This window comes from Panulirus ornatus, chromosome 4 (assembly GCF_036320965.1).
Source record: "Panulirus ornatus isolate Po-2019 chromosome 4, ASM3632096v1, whole genome shotgun sequence".
NCBI classification, from domain to species: Eukaryota; Metazoa; Arthropoda; class Malacostraca; order Decapoda; family Palinuridae; genus Panulirus; species Panulirus ornatus.
Window position 1 is genome coordinate 87,232,195 of NC_092227.1, and position 21,543 is coordinate 87,253,737.

The window sequence follows — 21,543 nt, forward strand, 5'->3', positions numbered from 1 at the left end:
TTTGTGCTCTCAGTTCAGACGTTATGACTGCTGAACTGGTTTATAAAACAGGCTTATTGTTTGGAAACCCGAGAGGTCTCTTAACAGCTTTCCACCACAACGGTACGACTTTCCACCTCGACGGCACGACCCTCCACCACGACGGTACAGCTTTCCACCACAACGGTACGACTTTCCACCTCGACGGCACGACCCTCCACCACGACGGTACAGCTTTCCACCACAACGGTACGACTTTCCACCTCGACGGCACGACCCTCCACCACGACGGTACAGCTTTCCACCACAACGGTACGACTTTCCACCTCGACGGCACGACCCTCCACCACGACGGTACAGCTTTCCACCACAACGGTACGACTTTCCACCTCGACGGCACGACCCTCCACCACGACGGTACGACTCTACCTCGACGGTACGATCCCTCCACGACGGCACGAACATCCAGTACGACACTACTACACCACCACGACGGTACGACTCTACCTCGACGGTACGATCCCTCCACGACGGCACGAACATCCAGTACGACACTACTACACCACCACGACGGTACGACTCTACCTCGACGGTACGATCCCTCCACGACGGCACGAACATCCAGTACGACACTACTACACCACCACGACGGTACAGCTTTCCACCACAACGGTACGACTTTCCACCTCGACGGCACGACCCTCCACCACGACGGTACAGCTTTCCACCACAACGGTACGACTTTCCACCTCGACGGCACGACCCTCCACCACGACGGTACAGCTTTCCACCACAACGGTACGACTTTCCACCTCGACGGCACGACCCTCCACCACGACGGTACAGCTTTCCACCACAACGGTACGACTTTCCACCTCGACGGCACGACCCTCCACCACGACGGTACAGCTTTCCACCACAACGGTACGACTTTCCACCTCGACGGCACGACCCTCCACCACGACGGTACAGCTTTCCACCACAACGGTACGACTTTCCACCTCGACGGCACGACCCTCCACCACGACGGTACAGCTTTCCACCACAACGGTACGACTTTCCACCTCGACGGCACGACCCTCCACCACGACGGTACAGCTTTCCACCACAACGGTACGACTTTCCACCTCGACGGCACGACCCTCCACCACGACGGTACGACTCTACCTCGACGGTACGATCCCTCCACGACGGCACGAACATCCAGTACGACACTACTACACCACCACGACGGTACGACTCTACCTCGACGGTACGATCCCTCCACGACGGCACGAACATCCAGTACGACACTACTACACCACCACGACGGTACGACTCTACCTCGACGGTACGATCCCTCCACGACGGCACGAACATCCAGTACGACACTACTACACCACCACGACGGTACGACCCCTCCACCACGACGGTACAGCTTTCCACCACAACGGTACGACTTTCCACCTCGACGGCACGACCCTCCACCACGACGGTACGACTCTACCTCGACGGTACGATCCCTCCACGACGGCACGAACATCCAGTACGACACTACTACACCACCACGACGGTACAGCTTTCCACCACAACGGTACGACTTTCCACCTCGACGGCACGACCCTCCACCACGACGGTACAGCTTTCCACCACAACGGTACGACTTTCCACCTCGACGGCACGACCCTCCACCACGACGGTACAGCTTTCCACCACAACGGTACGACTTTCCACCTCGACGGCACGACCCTCCACCACGACGGTACAGCTTTCCACCACAACGGTACGACTTTCCACCTCGACGGCACGACCCTCCACCACGACGGTACGACTCTACCTCGACGGTACGATCCCTCCACGACGGCACGAACATCCAGTACGACACTACTACACCACCACGACGGTACGACTCTACCTCGACGGTACGATCCCTCCACGACGGCACGAACATCCAGTACGACACTACTACACCACCACGACGGTACAGCTTTCCACCACAACGGTACGACTTTCCACCTCGACGGCACGACCCTCCACCACGACGGTACAGCTTTCCACCACAACGGTACGACTTTCCACCTCGACGGCACGACCCTCCACCACGACGGTACAGCTTTCCACCACAACGGTACGACTTTCCACCTCGACGGCACGACCCTCCACCACGACGGTACAGCTTTCCACCACAACGGTACGACTTTCCACCTCGACGGCACGACCCTCCACCACGACGGTACAGCTTTCCACCACAACGGTACGACTTTCCACCTCGACGGCACGACCCTCCACCACGACGGTACAGCTTTCCACCACAACGGTACGACTTTCCACCTCGACGGCACGACCCTCCACCACGACGGTACGACTCTACCTCGACGGTACGATCCCTCCACGACGGCACGAACATCCAGTACGACACTACTACACCACCACGACGGTACAGCTTTCCACCACAACGGTACGACTTTCCACCTCGACGGCACGACCCTCCACCACGACGGTACAGCTTTCCACCACAACGGTACGACTTTCCACCTCGACGGCACGACCCTCCACCACGACGGTACAGCTTTCCACCACAACGGTACGACTTTCCACCTCGACGGCACGACCCTCCACCACGACGGTACGACTCTACCTCGACGGTACGATCCCTCCACGACGGCACGAACATCCAGTACGACACTACTACACCACCACGACGGTACAGCTTTCCACCACAACGGTACGACTTTCCACCTCGACGGCACGACCCTCCACCACGACGGTACAGCTTTCCACCACAACGGTACGACTTTCCACCTCGACGGCACGACCCTCCACCACGACGGTACAGCTTTCCACCACAACGGTACGACTTTCCACCTCGACGGCACGACCCTCCACCACGACGGTACAGCTTTCCACCACAACGGTACGACTTTCCACCTCGACGGCACGACCCTCCACCACGACGGTACAGCTTTCCACCACAACGGTACGACTTTCCACCTCGACGGCACGACCCTCCACCACGACGGTACAGCTTTCCACCACAACGGTACGACTTTCCACCTCGACGGCACGACCCTCCACCACGACGGTACAGCTTTCCACCACAACGGTACGACTTTCCACCTCGACGGCACGACCCTCCACCACGACGGTACAGCTTTCCACCACAACGGTACGACTTTCCACCTCGACGGCACGACCCTCCACCACGACGGTACAGCTTTCCACCACAACGGTACGACTTTCCACCTCGACGGCACGACCCTCCACCACGACGGTACAGCTTTCCACCACAACGGTACGACTTTCCACCTCGACGGCACGACCCTCCACCACGACGGTACAGCTTTCCACCACAACGGTACGACTTTCCACCTCGACGGCACGACCCTCCAGCACGACGGTACGACCCCTCCACCACGACGGTACAGCTTTCCACCACAACGGTACGACTTTCCACCTCGACGGCACGACCCTCCACCACGACGGTACAGCTTTCCACCACAACGGTACGACTTTCCACCTCGACGGCACGACCCTCCACCACGACGGTACAGCTTTCCACCACAACGGTACGACTTTCCACCTCGACGGCACGACCCTCCACCACGACGGTACAGCTTTCCACCACAACGGTACGACTTTCCACCTCGACGGCACGACCCTCCACCACGACGGTACAGCTTTCCACCACAACGGTACGACTTTCCACCTCGACGGTACGACCCCCACCACGACGGTACAGCTTTCCACCACAACGGTACGACTTTCCACCTCGACGGCACGACCCTCCACCACGACAGTACGACCCTCACCACGATTTTACGACTCCACCACGACAATACGACCCCCACTACGACGGTACGACCCCTCAAGCACGGCGATGTGGCTTTTGCGTGTGGTAGTCAAAAGGCTAAGCCACCATCATATCCAAAGGTCGCACCGCCATGCTCGGAGGGTCGTACTCCCGTGCTCGGAGGGTCGTACTCCCGTGCTCGGAGGGTCGTACTCCCGTGCTCGGAGGGTCGTACTTCCGTGCTCGGAGGGTCGTACCCCCGTGCTCGGAGGGTCATACTCCCGTGCTCGGAGGGTCGTATTTCCGTGCTCGGAGGGTCGTACTCCCGTGTTCGGAGGGTCGTACTTCCGTGCTCGGAGGGTCGTACTTCCGTGCTCGGAGGGTCGTACTTCCGTGCTCAAAGGGTCGTACCTCCGTGCTCAAAGGGTCGTACCTCCGTGCTCGGGCGTCGTACTTCCGTGCTCGGAAGGTCGTACTCCCGTGCTCGGATGGTCGTACTTCCGTGCTCGGATGGTCGTACTTCGGTGCACGGATGGGTGGTAGGGGGGGGAGTTCCCTTCGTGGCGAGGGAGGAGCTGATGAGACCAAACCCATTAAGCCATCATGATCTCAGCAATACATGAACGTGGTCGAAAATTGACAACAGTAAAAGAAATGAAAAATGGTTTTCAAAAACTACATATACCATGTGTTTATGTATTTCATAAGTATATTATCGTTACATATTTAGGAATGACCCACGGAGGGTGTCGGTAATTTGTCTTTTAACACATTCGTACTGTTGTATAAAATATGAATTAAGGGAAGATAGAGTGATGCAGCGGTGTATTGCATGTGAAAGAGAGAAGATTTCAGAGTTTTGTACCGTCACGAAAAGTACGCATTCGTGTGGGTATCAGCAGACAGCAGGGTCTGACGTGTAGGTACATATTCGTGTGGGTATCAGCAGACAGCAGGGTCGTGACGTGTAAGTACGCATTCGTGTGGGTATCAGCAGACAGCAGGGTCGTGACGTGTAAGTACGCATTCGTGTGGGTATCAGCAGACGACAGGGTCGTGACGTGTAAGTACGCATTCGTGTGGGTATCAGCATACAGCAGGGTCGTGACGTGTGTCGTACGCTACTGACGAATAACTTCCTGTTCACGAAAGAATTAATTGTTCGTACTGGTTTAAGGATTTTAGGGTCTACTTCCAAGCAGGGGCTTGTTAGGGTCCCCCTTCATTTAGGGATTTGTTAAGGTCTGTTAGTATATTTAGGGTCCCTAATCCTTTTAGGATTTTTAAAGGCCTCCCATAAGTCATGCATTTTTAAGGGCCTCCCCTAAGTCATGCATTTTTAAGGACCTCCCATAAGTCATGCATTTTTAAGGGCCTCCCATAAGTCATGCATTTTTAAGGGCCTCCCATAAGTCATGCATTTTTAAGGGCCTTGCTTCAGTCAGGGAGTTGTAGGTCCCCCGTCAGTCGTCAGTTTCCAGGGGCGCCGTCGTTCCTCAGGATCTGGACCGATTGAGTTTATTTACTGATTGTTTGATTGATAAAAATGCAGAACTTTTTATATTAGTTGTGTCTTCATCATCTTGTATATATATATATATATATATATATATATATATATATATATATATATATATATATATATATATATATATATATATATATATACCGGGGTTGACGTGCTGTCAGTGGATTGAATCAAGGCATGTGAAGCGTCTGGGGTAAACCATGGAAAGCTGTGTAGGTATGTATATTTGCGTGTGTGGACGTATGTATATACATGTGTATGGGGATGGGTTGGGCCATTTCTTTCGTCTGTTTCCTTGCGCTACCTCGCAAACGCGGGAGACAGCGACAAAGCACAAAAAAAAAAAAAATATATCTATATATATATATATATATATATATATATATATATATATATCCCTGGGGATAGGGGAGAAAGAATACTTCCCACGTATTCCCTGCGTGTCGTAGAAGGCGACTAAAAGGGAAGGGAGCGGGGGGCTGGAAATCCTCCCCTCTCGTGTTTTTTTTTTTTTTTTTCCAAAAGAAGGAACAGAGAAGGGGGCCAGGTGAGGATATTCCCTCAAAGGCCCAGTCCTCTGTTCTTAACGCTACCTCGCTATCGCGGGAAATGGCGAATAGTATGAAAAAAAAAAAAAAAAAATATATATCTTTCATACTATTCGCCATTTCCCGCGTTAGCAAGGTAGCGTTAAGAACAGAGGACTGGACCTTTGAGGGAATATCCTCACCTGGCCCCCTTCTCTGTTCTCTCTCTCTCTCTCTCTCTCTCTCTCTCTCTCTCTCTCTCTCTCTCTCTCTCTCTCTCTCTTTTCGAGATAACTTACCCACGATGACTTATTTACGAGAGTACTTACCACGTGGTTTCTGCCTATTAGACGCAGGGCCAGCGCGTAGCGATCACCGCAGGGAGGAGTCGTGTGAGGAACGAGTGTCGTATGAGTTGGGTCGTGTCGTATGTGAGGTGAGGTGGGGAGAGAGAGAGAGGCCGGGGAGGGGAGGGGGGAGATTGTTGTGTATGTGGGATGAAGGCCAGCAGCCCACGTGTGGGGGGGGGGGGAGGCACCTCACCTGGGCCGAAGGACTGACGCTCGACAGCCACTGAAGTGTGGGCTCATTCCACCGCTGTCACTAATGCCTCCGATGGCTCAGTCGGGTAATAGTAGTAGTAGTTACTGAGAGAGAGAGAGAGAGAGAGAGAGAGAGAGAGAGAGAGAGAGAGAGAGAGAGAGAGAGAGAGAGAGAGAGAGAGGCCCATATCTCCGTCGTACACACGCACCTACAGATGACGTCACCTTCTGGCCTGGGTCGACCATGGCTGCCCAAGCTCACGCCTCCGTTTCGCCCTCACAGTTGGCTGCTGTAGAAGCTACCACAGTCGTGCTGTAGTGTGTGGTGGTGAGGGTAAGGTTACCAGTGGTCAGGTAAGAGGAAGGAGGGGTTGAGGTTGGGGGGGTTAGACGGAAGGAGGGGGGGGGGGGTAACCTCCCAGGCTACCCCCAGTCGCTCATACCTAATACAACAGTTTTACCTTGAGGGAGGATAACTTGGGTGGGGCTTTTGCCTTGGCCGTGTTTCTGTAATTATTAAGGTAACAACGACAGTAATAATAATAATTCATGATAATGATAATATTTTAATATTATTATTATTATTATTATTATTATTATTATTATTATTATTATTATTATTATTATCATTTTTATTATTATTATTATATTTGTATTACTACTACTACTACTACTACTACTACTACTAATAATAATAATAATGATAATATATTTTATTATTTGTACTACTACTTCTACTACTACTATTACGAATGATGATAATAATGATAATATTATTTTGTTAACATGTAATTCCCAGAAATATTTCGTACATTGCTTGTCATCCATTGTCAGTCAGTCTCTCATCGTATTTATCCAGTTGTAAGACGTCATTGTGTTTAGAAAATGATATAAAGTGTCACATTCATGGGTCAGATGATGAATCAGACAGTGATACAGACAGTGTCAGGCGTACAAGAGAATGTTTTCATTGTTTATGTAAGTTCTGATGTTTTAGTCAAATATCGTTTTACAGAAGGGAACGTTTGTGAGAATTATCGTGCATCTGTCCCCACGGACGACCGGATGACAACCCTCCCCTCCCTCCCCTCCCTCCCTCCCCTTTCCTCCCGAACTGAATTGCTGATAACTCGCTTCTGGTTGTAGCAAATCTAGTGCTGGGTATTGGTTGGTTAGTTCTGGTTACAAGGCCATTTATACATCTGATCGTTAGGCCCACATTCAGATATGGATGGAAGTGCACTTTCGCGTATTGATCACATCATTGTCAGGGGAGACACAAGAATTGAGGTAGAAGACGTACAACAGTCAGTAGATATACAAGGAAGAGGCGGAGCTCAGACGTTATTGGTAAACGCGTTACCGGATGGTGGTTTTCTGGTTGGTGGTGGTCTTGGCTAAGTTTCTATTTGGATATCAACTGACTGTTCTACGTCTTCTTCCTAATTCTTGTATCTCCCCTGACGATGTGATCATTACACGAAAGTGCACTTTGGTTCTTCCATCTCATTCTTGTATCTCCCTTGATGATAATGTGATCATTACGCGAAAGTGCACTTGGGAATGAGTGTTTCATTTTCCTCGTGGTTTTATGCACATACTTTATCGCCGTCTCCCGCGTTAGCGAGGTAGCGCAAGGAAACAGACGACAGAATGGCCCAACCCACCCACATACACATGTATATACATACACGTCCACACACGCACATATTCATACCTATACATTTCAACGTATACATATATATACACACAATGACATACATATACACTTGTACATGTTCATACTTGCTGCCTTCATCTATTCCCGTCGCCACCCCGCCACACATGAAGTAGCATCCTTCCCCCGCGAGGTAGCGCTAGGAAAAGACAAAATTCCTTTCCGTATTTACGAGTGAGACTTGTAAGAACCCCATGTACCTTGTGGACGGCTGTGGTACGCGTTCCCCTGGCTGCCATCCAGCAAATGAATAATCTTTACGGATGGGGCCGATGAATTTCAAAATGAGCATTACGACAGGACACGAGGCGCATTTCCACATAATTGAGGTAGCTGCTCCGTATAGTAATAACTCCCGATATGTAAAACTAAAGTAAGATGCGTCATAACTCTGGGAACAGTTGACTTGATCTACTTTGTTTTACTCACGTTGAGAAATGTATATATGGAAAGCAGGGTTGCCAGTGTGAGGCAAGAGCGCATTTGTCAGAGTTTTTCGTCCGTTGTGTCGTAATATCTCACACGAAAATGTAACGATAGTTCTTTTTGTTGTTACTTGTGTTGCTCGCGTGGAATAGTTGACGTGTATTGCTTGTTTGAAGGTGTTTGTCCTCTTGAGCACGACGAAACGACCCTCGAGCACGACGGTCGGACCCGTGACCACAAGGGTACGACCTGTAGACAAGACGGTACAGTCGTACAGGTTAAGACGGTACGACCCTTGGGTATGATGGCCCGTCGGTTGTAACCTGACCCGTAAGCGTTAGGTCAAACATCAAGGTCATCCTTCCACACGGACTGTACCACCATACTCAGCAGGTCGCACTGTGAGGTCGCACGGTCGTGCTGTGAGGTCGCACGGTCGTGCTGTGAGGTCGTACGGTCGTGCTGTGGGGTCGTATGGTCGTGCCTAAGTCTGTACCGAGACATGGGGTCATGACCTGGGCTGGTGTGGAGAGGCATGACCATAATGATGAGGTTAGGGGTTTGTGTGGTGGCCCCTCCCCGGTGTTGTGGCCGCGGTCCACCATCGTACGCCCGGGGTGGGAGAGTTTCCAGGGTTCTGGACAGGGTCCAGGCCAGAGCTGGGCTTCCAGGTCATTAGCTTGGCGAATCGTGTTTCTCTGTGAGTAGGCTTGGTGGCACGACAGGAATTGGTCGGAGCGGTGGATTCGAAGATGAATCTACTGCACAGGGGAAAAAGAAATATGAGTTTTATTGAAAAGATAAAAAGATTTATATTAGTTAGAAAGGCGGTCTCTCGTGGTCTTCAAGGCCAGCAGCTTGTGGTAGCCACAGACCCCCCTCCAGATTGTGGAGGAGCGACGCTTCGAATCTGGAGCTTCAGCTCCTGCGGCATTGAGACGGTAGCAAACTGACGCACAAACTCGTAAATTCTTGATATGTATAAATGTGTGTGTATGTTGTGTGTGTGTGTGTGTGTGTGTGTGTGTGTGTGTACTTCCGGGGCAAGCTGGTGGTCATCTCTGAAGGTAGTGAAGGGTCGGCCCTGAGACCAGTTTGCTCACCCCCCCCCCGCCGACCACCTCCATAGGAGAAGGGGTAGTGTAGCAACGATCCCCCCCTCCCCTTCCTCCTCCCCCCCCACCCCCCTGGTCTGGGGCCCAGCTGGTCCTGTCACACATTGGCTGGCTGGCTGGCTGGACCCGCGGTCCACAAAAGGTTCGTTCTGGTCTCCAGGCCGGTCCTGCTGTGTGAACAACAGGTACACTCTGTGTGTGTGTGTGTGTGTGTGTGTGTGTGTAATTTACCTATTTGTGTGTAATTGTCTGGTTGTATTTTACGGGGAGGGAGTTGTGCATTCGTGGGGACCCGTCTCTTGAACATTCCTTGTCATACAACTTGTAAAACATCTGTATGGTGTTCACATTCGCCATCTTAGAACTTATGCTAGTGAAGAATTTCCCTACGGCATTTGTTACAATTCTGTCTTGCTTAATATTCATGCTGTGTTCTCTGGTTGTTCTGTCCTTGCAGTTATTCATGCTGTGTTCTCTGGTTGTTCTGTCCTTGCAGTTATTCATGCTGTGTTCTCTGGTTGTTCTGTCCTTGCAGTTATTCATGCTGTGTTCTCTGGTTGTTCTGTCCTTGCAGTTATTCATGCTGTGTTCTCTGGTTGTTTTGTCCTTGCAGTTATTCATGCTGTGTTCTCTGGTTGTTCTGTCCTTGCAGTTATTCGAAGAACTGTTCACTGTTGGCATGATGGGCATTGTTTAACTCTCCTTTATCATCCCTCTTGCGTGTAGACCATTGTATGTCTTGTAACCTTTTCCAGTAACTCATCTCTTATTAATTCTGGTACCATCTTTTCTTGCCCTCCTCTGGACCTTCTCTCTTAGCTCTCTGTGGCTTAACATTTCCAGAGCCATATACCAGAATTCTCTCCCAATATCTGCTACGTTTAGTATTCTTCTGAGGTGGGGACTCTGCCCACAGGTGTGTATGTGTGTGTGTGTGTGTGTGTAAATATATATAGATGAATTGATAGTGGTTTATTGAATTAGGCAGCAGTTGAGCTGAAAATACCCAATCAGGTGCGGTGTTACAGATATGACAGAACTGTGAAGGTCATGATAATTATTCGTTAGATATTCATAAAAGCCCTTAAGATCAGGTCGAGCTGGGTATGTCCATATACTGGATCAGCATACGAGCGAGGGACATGTAGTCAGGGTGGCAGATATATACAGGGATGTTTACACAGGAAATAGTATGGTATATACATCATGAACTTGGCAGACCACAACGTGATGAATAGCTACAGTATTAACGTGAGCGACGTGCGTACAACATTGCCTAACAGGAACCTGGGCTGTTCACCTGCTTCCCCGCGCACTTGTTCATGGGTTGTTCATGATGGTAGGTATAGGCCTGTTCTTGTATGTGTGTGTCTGTTGTACGAGTTCTGATTGGCACCAGGCGATGATTGGTGACGGTAGGTGGTTCGTGATGTGTATTGATAATGATAGTAAGGATTACAATGATATTAATTATTACAATGATAGTCGTAATAATGATAACTAATTGTACGAAAATAGTTATAAAGAAAAATTTTTGATACTAATAAATCTACTACTACTACTACTACTACTACTACTACTACTACTACTACTACGACTACTACTACTATTACTTCTACTACTGTCGATGATCTTATGCGGTGCGTAAGGACAGCACTGGGCGAGGGAGACGTTGGTGAGATTAGGGAGAATCAGAAGTGTGTGTGTGTGTGTTTGTGTGTGTGTGTGTGTGTGTGTGTCGATGTTTTATCAGTGCAGGTCACGCAGGGAGTCCAGGTGTCGTGAGTCTGCGGGGAATGTAGAGACCATAACTGAGGATTGGACGATGGTCGTGACGTGTTTCCTCCAGCTGAGTTTATCGTCCACTGAGAACTCTGATGGACTGAACAACCTAGAGGGGGGGACTGGGGGCACCTTGTGAGAGGGTAGGGTGTTGGACAGGGTTGGATGACGTGGATGATGAACACTTGTGTTGGCTTGGTTGATGGTGGATGACATGGCTGGCGATGGTCGAGCTTAACTTTACGTTGTTAAGGGATGATAGTGTTGGATGTTGTCCTCGCTTACACCATTGATAGTGTTGTGGACGTACTTGCATCGAACAGGTACATTCATCAGGGCCTCAGTGATGAGGATGAGGAAACAGTGGTCGTGTCCTAGTGTCCTGTAGGACGCCACGGCTGAGGGGCTGGGAGGGGAGGTGGCTCCCCCTCGAGAGGCCACAGCCTAACCTCGTCCTCTGAGGAAGTCTGGAAATCATGGAATGAGATATCTGCGCACACTGGTGTTGGTCGCGTTTGTTGACGACTGTGTCATCGTTGACGAGGTCTTGTGGTAGATGAAGACGAGTGAGGTGAGGAGCCATTGGCTGGCAGAGGCTTACATTACCAACTGCAGAAGGGCTGTGGGACCAGGAATGCCTAGTGTGAGCTCACTTAAACACACAACTTTCACAGAATGAACTGTGGGTCCGGATGATGACAGCGGCTCGCAACTCACCCACAGATTATGGGGTTGACTTGGGTGCTTGTGGGAGACATATGAAGTGTTCCAGTCAGCCCGCGGGACTTCGTGATGGCTGGAGAGGACATTTTTGCTGAAGGACAGGAGTTTAGACTGAGTCAGGGGACTGGAACGCCTCGTACGCTGCCACTGTGCAGTCGATGGCATAAGTGGGGCCGCTTTACCTTGTGGCTATGTAGCGGTCTGGTGAGGTAAGGATCCTGGACTACCTCGGGGGCTGGCAGGTCGGGGGGAGGGAGGGCAGTTCCTGCATGGTGGTGATGGCGGCGGTGGTGAAGTATGAAACCGAGGATCTCCTCCACTGGAAAGATGATAACGCAGGGTACACTGTGGACGAAGTCCAGGTCACTCAGCCTTCGGGTTGCTTGCCCTCCCACTCACTGGTGTATGTAGGTGGTCGTAGCACAGCGGGGAAGTGAGGTGTCCTGGTAGCGCGTATGTTGTGGTAGACCCCGGCGTGGAGGGTGCGTTTGTCTGGTCGTGTCGGGTGTGATGCACGACGCGTCGCTGGCTGGGTGGGGTCATACAGACATCACGGGGGAGAGGCGCCGCTTCCGTGATGAGGCTAATGTAATTATTCCCTTTAGTTTGTACGTCATCCACGCCCGGCGCTTTAGTCCAGGGATAGCGAGCCCGTCCGCTGTCCAGCGTGACGTGTCGCGGGACCGGGAGGGTTGGGTCGTGGATGGGAGGGAGAACGTAGGGGAAGACGGTTAAAACCAGACCTGGTAGAGTGTGTGTGTGTGTGTGTGTGTGTGTGTGTATGTGTGTGTGTGGGACGACTTGATCTACGGGAGGATGGTGATGTCGTCAGGGACTCGTCCATACACAAGACACAGACGGGATGGTAAAGCAGAAGGTTCACCTCACCAAGACGCCTCGTGCCTTACTGCCGCTGGACGAGTTAGCTTGGATGATGGTTACTGGTGAACCACGTAATGGCCTGCTTATACTGTACGGAGAGGGAGTTCTACACTCGTGGGACCCCATCTGTTGTACTGTACGGGGAGGGAGTTCTACACTCGTGGGACCCCATCTCTTGTACTGTACGGGGAGGGAGTTCTACACTCGTGGGACCCCATCTCTTGTACTGTACGGGGAGGGAGTTGTACACTCGTGGGGCCCCATCTCTTGTACTGTACGGGGAGGGAGTTGTACACTCGTGGGGACCCATCTCTTGTACTGTACGGGGAGGGAGTTGTACACTCGTGGGGACCCATCTCTTGTACTGTGCGGGGAGGGAGTTGTACACTCGTGGGGCCCCATCTCTTGTACTGTGCGGGGAGGGAGTTCTACACTCGTGGGGCCCCATCTCTCAGACATTCTCCACTGTCATACAACGTTCCAGACTTCTGTATGTTGACCACAGTACACTTTAATTATTCACTATCCCATACATCCACCAATTATACTGTACAAATACTTCATGTTATGGCCTTTGGTCGCGTGTGTGTGTGTGTGTGTGTGTGTGTGTGTGTGTGTGTGTGTGTTGCGGGGGGAGAGTTTTACACTCGTGTTGTCCTGTCTCTTAACCTTGGATATATGTACCATGTCTTTACTCGTGTACACACACACACACACACGCGCACATACACACACAGGCCTAAGCCACGCGCACGTTTGTGTGTGTGTGTGTTTGTTTGTGTGTGTATGTGTTTGTTTGTGTTCGTTTGTTTCTGTGTGTGTGTGTGTGTGTGTGTGTGTGTGTGTGTGTGTGTGTGTGTGTGACAGTAGCAGGTTGTTATCAACAACAGGTTATCACCCAGTTGTTAACGAGCAATTCCTGGTTGTGCCAAACGACCTTCCATACATTCCTGAACGGCCAGCTGAGGTTAGTGGTTTGTTTGTTTGTTTGTTGATGTGTTATATGGCCATGTTAAATCATGTTCGTGCTCTGTTTGGCTAGATATGTACCTGATGGGAGGCAGGTGTGTGGGCAGGTGTAAGGCGGGCTGGGGAGTGGGTGGGTGGGTGGGGAGGGGAGGAAGCGTTCTCCCCGGCTCAGGCAAGCCGGAGATTGGAGAAGTTACCAGAAGTTTCTTTGCACTCGCCTCCTTTATTAGTAGTATTGTTGTTCTTGTTGTTGGCATTATTAGTTATTATTATTATTATTATTATCATTATTATTATTATTATTATTATTGTTATTATTATTATTAAAGCATTATTATTATTATTATTATTATTATTATTATTATTATTATTATTATGCCAGTTTGATTTATTTGTATTTATTAACTTATATATCTGTTTATTCCTGTTATTTATGGTGTTGATAGGCGTGACCCGTGCCTTCCTGTGTGTATGGTATGGCGCATGATCATGTCGTCTGTGTCACTGTGGTCATATGCGTCTTTGACCTTTTTGTTGCCTTGCGGTGTACTTTGCTCTGCATCTCTTCTGATGACTGTATTTAAGAACAGTGTGAAACGTCAGGGGTAAACCATGGAAAGTTCTGTGGGGCCTGGACGTGTGGATAGGGAGCTGTGGTTACGGTGCATTGCACATGACAGCTAGAGGCTGAGTTTGAATGAATGTGGCCTTTTTTTGTCTGTTTTTCTGGCGCTGCCTCGCTGAAGCTTGGAGGGGGGGGGGTAGCGATGCTGTTTCCTTTGGGGCGGGGAATGGGTGAAGGCAAGCAAGTTTGAATATGTACATGTGTATATATGTATATGTCTGTGTGTGTATGTATATATATGTATATGTTGATATGTGTATGTATGTATATGTGCATATATGGGCATTTATGTATATATGTGTGTATATGAGTTAATGGGCCATTTCTTCGTCTGTTTCATGGCGCTATCTCACTGACGCGGGAAACAGCGATTATGTTTTATATATATCGAGATAGCGTTAAGGACAGAGGACTGAGCCTTAAAGGGAAATCCTCACTTGGCCCCCTTCTCTGTTCCTTCTTTAGGAAAATTAAAAAACGCGATAGAAGGATTTCCATATATATATATATATATATATATATATATATATATATATATATATATAAGCAGGAAGAATATTAAAAACTTTGGTTAAAGACCAGTGCATATTTAACACAACAGCATTCTGTATTTCTTTTTTTCACCACACGTTTTGCTTTATCATGTGAAGGATGAAATAAATGACTTGTATTATTTTCACTTTATTGTTGAAGTACATCAGACGTTTCGGGCACACGAACCCTGCTAATAGTGAGTCAGATTGATCATAAATGATGCAACTCAGTATAAAGAACAAAACAGGAGTGAAGCATATCTTGAAGTGTTACCAATGATAGCGGTGGCGGAGATAATGTGTTGATCAGTGGACCGTGTTCCCTCGGAGTTGATGCTTGGGAAGTTGGTCGGTAGGGGTCAAACTCGTTGGGCCAGGGGTTGGGGGGGGGGGGGTGTTCGCCTTGGATCCCCGCATGTGGGAGAGTCCGGTGGTAGATAATGATTATGTATAGAGTCCTAGCTTGTTCTGTACTCTGATGGGATTATATTCTCGTATGTACGTGGCTTCCGTTATCTGTAGTCTTGTGGCGGTGTTTCAGTGTTGTCCTCTGACCTTTCCTTAGCATACCGGGGTAATGTTAGCGCCAACTTTTTAGGGGGTAGATAGTTCCTCACGTGGCTCTCTCCTTTGTTCCTAATTTTGGAAGGTGATAGTATAAGAGGAGAGGTTTTCCAGGCGTTGCTACTAAGACACACCACTCCAGCATGGCAGACATACACAACATGGCATACTGCGTAACACCAATACAGAAAGTACAGGCCAGTCGACCTAACGGGACATATGATTATTGCACTGAAGAGTGTGGTGAAGAGGGGAACATTAGCACATATAATGAACGGTAGATACATTCAAGAAGGCCAGCTGAATCTGCTGGATAACGTGAACAGTGAACAGTTCATCGAGAGATGTAGGGATAGAGCAACCAGAGGACCCCACGAGTGTAGATCTCCCTCCCCGTACAGTATAAGAGATGGAGCCCCACGAGTGTAGAACTCCCTCCCCGTACAGTATAAGAGATGGAGCCCCACGAGTGTAATAGAACTCCCTCCCCGTACAGTACACATAAGTCATTATGATAATGACATGCATGAAACTCTTACGAGAGGGGAAAAGGATGTACGCTGTCTTTGTAGAACTCGGAGGAGCACCAGACTTGAGTTGATGATGTGGAAGGCAACAAAGGGTAGCAGCGAAACATAATGTTAAGGTGAAAACAGGAAAATGGATCCAAGAATTTGTAAGCAAGGGAATGTTGACAGTAGTTGCAAATGGAAATGTCTGAGAGGAAGATGTGCTGTGCTCTCCGGTGTCCAGCAGGGAACGGGATGAGCTGGAAATTCTCTGGTGTATTCGTGACGGTTGACGTTAGATAAAAGTGTATGTGAATGAGAGGATGCGTCTGGCAGGGTTTGTTGATGACGGAGGATTGTGTGACGCGCTGGGAGGGAAGCAACACCAAGAAAATATGCAAAGTGATTGGGACACTTGTGTACAGCTGGTGGGAAGAGAATCCGATGCGTTCTGACTCACTGAAATTCAAACGGTCGTTGTTGTGGAGAACTGCGACAGGACTTCAGCACCTATATACAAAGGCCTCACGGGGAAGGAAATAGAAAATGAAAAAAAGAATAGTGTCATGGAATCGGGGATAATTACAGGTGAAACTCATGAATATAAGGAGCCTATTAACTTGATAACGTCCTCCAGCAGAATAATGAGTGGTGTGATAATGAGAACCTTCGTAACGAGGGAAAGAAAACCTATGATGAAACTGTTTACTGTATGTATGGAAAGTATAGGTCAATACTGCTGTGTTGTATGGTCAACAGTTATACAAGGCGGGAACAAATGAATTCCTAATCAAACACACTTCACAAATACGACAGAAAATGGATTTTGAATGGAGTCTGAAGTTCCATTGAAGACTTGAAGCAGTTTGAACTATATAATGTAGAGAGAGAGACACAGAGAGGTGTGAGGTAATATATGCCTTGCAACAAGTCGGTGTGAAGATCAATATACTAAACCTCACAACACCTCAGCAGTACCCAAGATGTAGTAGGAAGACACAAGATACAAATATACGAACGGCCAGCTAGGAAACTAGATGTCCTGTTCAATGCAGTACCTGGAGAACGAACAGATTGAACCCGGAGTGACTACAGGAACATCCCAAGACTTGACAGCACCAGACGGCTGGGGCAGTGGAGTGGAAGCCGATGGACACAGCATTACACAACAAGACTTGTGATGTGTGGAAGGGTGGGCGGTGGACGAACTATACATACCAATCAAGTTGTACGGTGTGCGCTACGCGCTGTTCCTACCATCATGGCAAAATCTCGTCTCAGCTACTTGTAGGTAGGCATGTAAGAGCTCTTCCTCGCCTTCAGCAACACGCAAGAGATACTTAGAAGGTGTTAAACTGTAATTAACATTCACACAAGAAGATTTAATGTCACTGTTGAGTTAGATCTCAAATTATACATATTAGATCCATTGTGTCATCTTTATGTGTCAATATATATATATATATATATATATATATATATATATATATATATATATATATATATATATATATATATATAGTGGTTCCAACAATGTTGTATGGTTGCGAGGCGTGGGCTATGGATAGAGTGGTGCGCAGGAGGATGGATGTGCTGGAAATGAGATGTTTGAGGACAATGTGTGGTGTGAGGTGGTTTGATCGAGTAAGTAACGTAAGGGTAAGATAGATGTGTGGAAATAAAAAGAGCGTGGTTGAGAGAGCAGAAGAGGGTGTTTTGAAATGGTTTGGGCACATGGAGAGAATGAGTGAGGAAAGGTTGACCAAGAGGATATATGTGTCGGAGGTGGAGGGAACGAGGAGAAGAGGGAGACCAAATTGGAGGTGGAAAGATGGAGTGAAAAAGATTTTGTGTGATCGGGGCCTGAACATGCAGGAGGGTGAAAGGAGGGCAAGGAATAGAGTGAATTGGAGCGATGTGTTATACCGGGGTTGACGTGCTGTCAGTGGATTGAATCAGGGCATGTGAAGCGTCTGGGGTAAACCATGGAAAGCTGTGTAGGTATGTATATTTGCGTGTGTGGACGTATGTATATACATGTGTATGGGGGTGGGTTGGGCCATTTCTTTCGTCTGTTTCCTTGCGCTACCTCGCAAACGCGGGAGACAGCGACAAAGCAAAAAAAAAAAAAAAGAAAATATATATATATATATATATATATATATATATATATATATATATATATATATATATATATATATATATATATATATATAGGTATGTATGTATAGGTATGTATATTTGCGTGTGTGGACGTATGTATATACATGTGTATGGGGGTGGGTTGGGCCATTTCTTTCGTCTGTTTCCTTGCGCTGCCTCGCAAACGCGGGAGACAGCGACAAAGAAAAAAAAAAAAAAAAAAATATATATATATATATATATATATATATATATATATATATATATATATATATATATATATATATATATATTGTCACCTGGTTGACATTAGACCCAATAAGTGCGGCCATCCATTTTGACATTGATGGGCTAACGCCATAGATTTAGATAGTGATAAGAGTAGATATGTAGTGAATGTTATAGTGTTGTAAAGGCTGTGATCAGTGCCAGATAAGAGATAAGACGGAACCCCGGGGTGTTGTGTACACGCTGTATGACCCCACGAGCACGACGCGTCGGTGCGATCCACGACACGTCGGTACGATCCACGACGCGTCGGTGCTATCCACGATGCGTCGGTACGATCCACAACGCGTCGGTACGACCCACGACGCATCGGTACGATCCACGACGCGTCGGTGCGATCCACGACTCGTCGGTACGATCCACGACGGATCGGTACGATCCACGACGCGTCGATGCGATCCACGACGCGTCGGTGCGATCCACGACGCGTCAGTGCGATCCACGACGCGTCGGTACGATCCACGAGCACCATGATACGACTTTTGAGTCAGGTCGTAGACCAGGGTACCATACCTCCCCTAAGGGTCGTACCGTTACGTTCGAGGGCCGTACGTTCATACTGAGAGGATGGTCGTTCCTTCATGTCGAAGGGTCGTACCGTCATGCTCGAGGGTCGTACCTTCATGCTCGAGGGTCGTTCCTTCATGTCGAAGGGTCATACCGTCATGGTCGAGGGTCGTTCCTTCATGTTAAGAGGGTCGTTCCTTCATGTTAAATGGTCGTACCGAGGAGCGGAAGGGGTTAATGAGGAGGAGCCACCAGCCTTGAGAGGCTTTGGTATGAGACATGTACACAAGCAAGCGGGGCGGTGACAGCAGAGCGGGGTAGTGGCGGCAGAGCGGGGCAGTGGCAGCAGAGCGGGGCAGTGGCAGCAGAGCGGGGCGATGGCAGCTGAGCGGGGCAGTGTCAGCAGAGCGGGGCAGTGGCAGCAGAGCGGGGCGGTGGCAGAAGAGCAGGGCAGTGGCGGCAGAGCGGGGCAGTGGCGGCAGAGCAGGGCGGTGGCACAGAGCGGGGCAGTGGCAGCAGAGCGGGGCAGTGGCAGCAGAGCGGGGCAGTGGCAGCAGAGCGGGGCAGTGGCAGCAGGACCACCTGTGTTAACGTTGGAGGGACTGGTTGTTGTCATACGAATGACGTCAACCAATGTAAATCTAGAGTGATGACGTCAGAGACGTGGGGGGGGGGGGAGGGTTCCCGGGCTCCTGGTTAGGTCAAGCTAGGGCCGGGGGGGGGGGGCGGGGTATGAGAGAGGCCTAGGTAGGGTTACCCGGCCCTACACAAACATGGCTGGCTTTACCTCCATCATGTATGCTCGCTCATTAGGGGTGCCAGTCTATTGTCCAGGTCCCCGGGCTAGACGCCAGCCAGGGTTTGTACACGCCAGGGTTTACTTTCGCCTGGGCTTGTACCGCCAGGGTTTACATGTGACAGAGTTTGTACACGCCAGGCTTTACATGCGCCAGAGTTTGTACACGCCAGGGTTTACATGCGCCGGGGCTTGTACACGCCAGGGTTTACATGTGACAGAGTTTGTACACGCCAGGGTTTACATGCGCCAGGGTTTGTACATGCCAGGGTTTATATGCGCCAGGACTTATACATGCCTGGGTTTACATGTGACAGGGTTTGTACACGCCAGGGTTTACATGCGCCAGGGCTTATACATGCTTGGGTTTACATGTGAGAGGGTTTGTACACGCCAGGGTTTACATCCGCCAGGGTTTGTATAAGCCAAGGTTTACATGCGCCAGTGTTTTTACATGCGGCAACATTATCGTGCGTCAGGATACACACGCGCCAGGAGTAACGTGCTGTAGGCCAGTTGGCGAGGCTGAAGTGTGGTTCGGGACGTGTGGCCGGCCGTCAAGGTGTGCCACGCCTCCCACCGCTACCTGACGTTGATTGACTCCACCCACCACCACCACCTGCTCCAGCTCTCCTCCTCCCCTCACCTCTACTCGCCTCTGCCACCGCTGGTCGTTGTGGTCGTGAGGGGTCCTTCTACTAGCCATAGGTCGTGTGACGGTTCAGGGTAACTGTAGCCCCAGGGAAGGTCTGGTTACCTCCAGGGCAAGAACTGCAGCACGCCCTCGTCTGGTTAGTGACGTTCTGAGGCCCTAAGGGACCATGTGGTCACTCAGGGTCTTGTAGACCCTCTCAGGGACATGTGTAGCCCCTCAGGGGCATGTGTAGCCCCTCAGGGACATGTGTAGCCCCTCAGGGTCATATGTAGCCTCTTAGTTTATGTGTAGCCCCTCAGGGACATGTGGAGACTCTCAGGGTCATATGTAGCCCCTTAGGGTCATGTGTAGCTCCTCAGGGACATGTATAGCCCCTCAGGGACATGTGTAGCCCCTCAGGGACATGTGTAGCCCCTCAGGGTCTTGTGTAGCCCCTCAGGGTCATGTGTAGCCCTCAGTAATCTGTAGTCTCAAGGTCAACCCCTCACATTGCCCTGGTCGAGACCGCTCAGTCCTGGTCGCCAGAGGTAGAGAGACTTCGAGTGAATTCAGAGAAGAGCAGCCGAGCTCATCCCTTTCTCACCCAGGAGTAAGACATGAAGAATGATTAAGAATAAACAAAGTAGTATTTTCTCTGAAGATGCGCAGCCTTTGAGGAAACCTGACGGAGGTGTTGTACTGACTACTTACGATGTGATATCATACGAAAAATGTTCACCGCCAAGTTGAAAGTGCTGTGCTGGGCGACTAGAAATGATGGGTCGGGGATGAAGGGGAAGTAATGGCAGTGGGGGGAGGGAGGGGGGGGGGGGCTATTTTGTCTCACGTGCGCTAGAGTGGTGGAGCGCTGGGATAAACAAGGCCAAGATACGAATACTTCAGGGACGTGCTTGTGGGAGCTGGGAGTGGACATCGTCCCTAAACCTATGGCCAGAGTCCCCACATAAGGAGAACAGTTAAAGAGG

The 21,543-nt window shown here is 49.6% G+C and overlaps 1 protein-coding gene across 2 annotated transcripts in view; it reads left to right on the forward strand.

Moving 5' to 3' along the window:
* LOC139746169 (uncharacterized) overlaps positions 1-21,543 on the forward strand; it is a 339,213-nt gene that overhangs the window by 22,909 nt on the left and 294,761 nt on the right. Inside the window, exon 1 of one of the 2 annotated variants that reach the window (XM_071657044.1) lies at positions 6,524-6,699. The exons of the other annotated variant lie outside the window; for it this stretch is intronic. The gene's annotated coding sequence lies outside the window, so the exon portion shown is untranslated. Of the gene's footprint in view, positions 1-6,523; positions 6,700-21,543 lie in introns of those variants that run through there. 2 annotated transcript variants of the gene reach the window in all.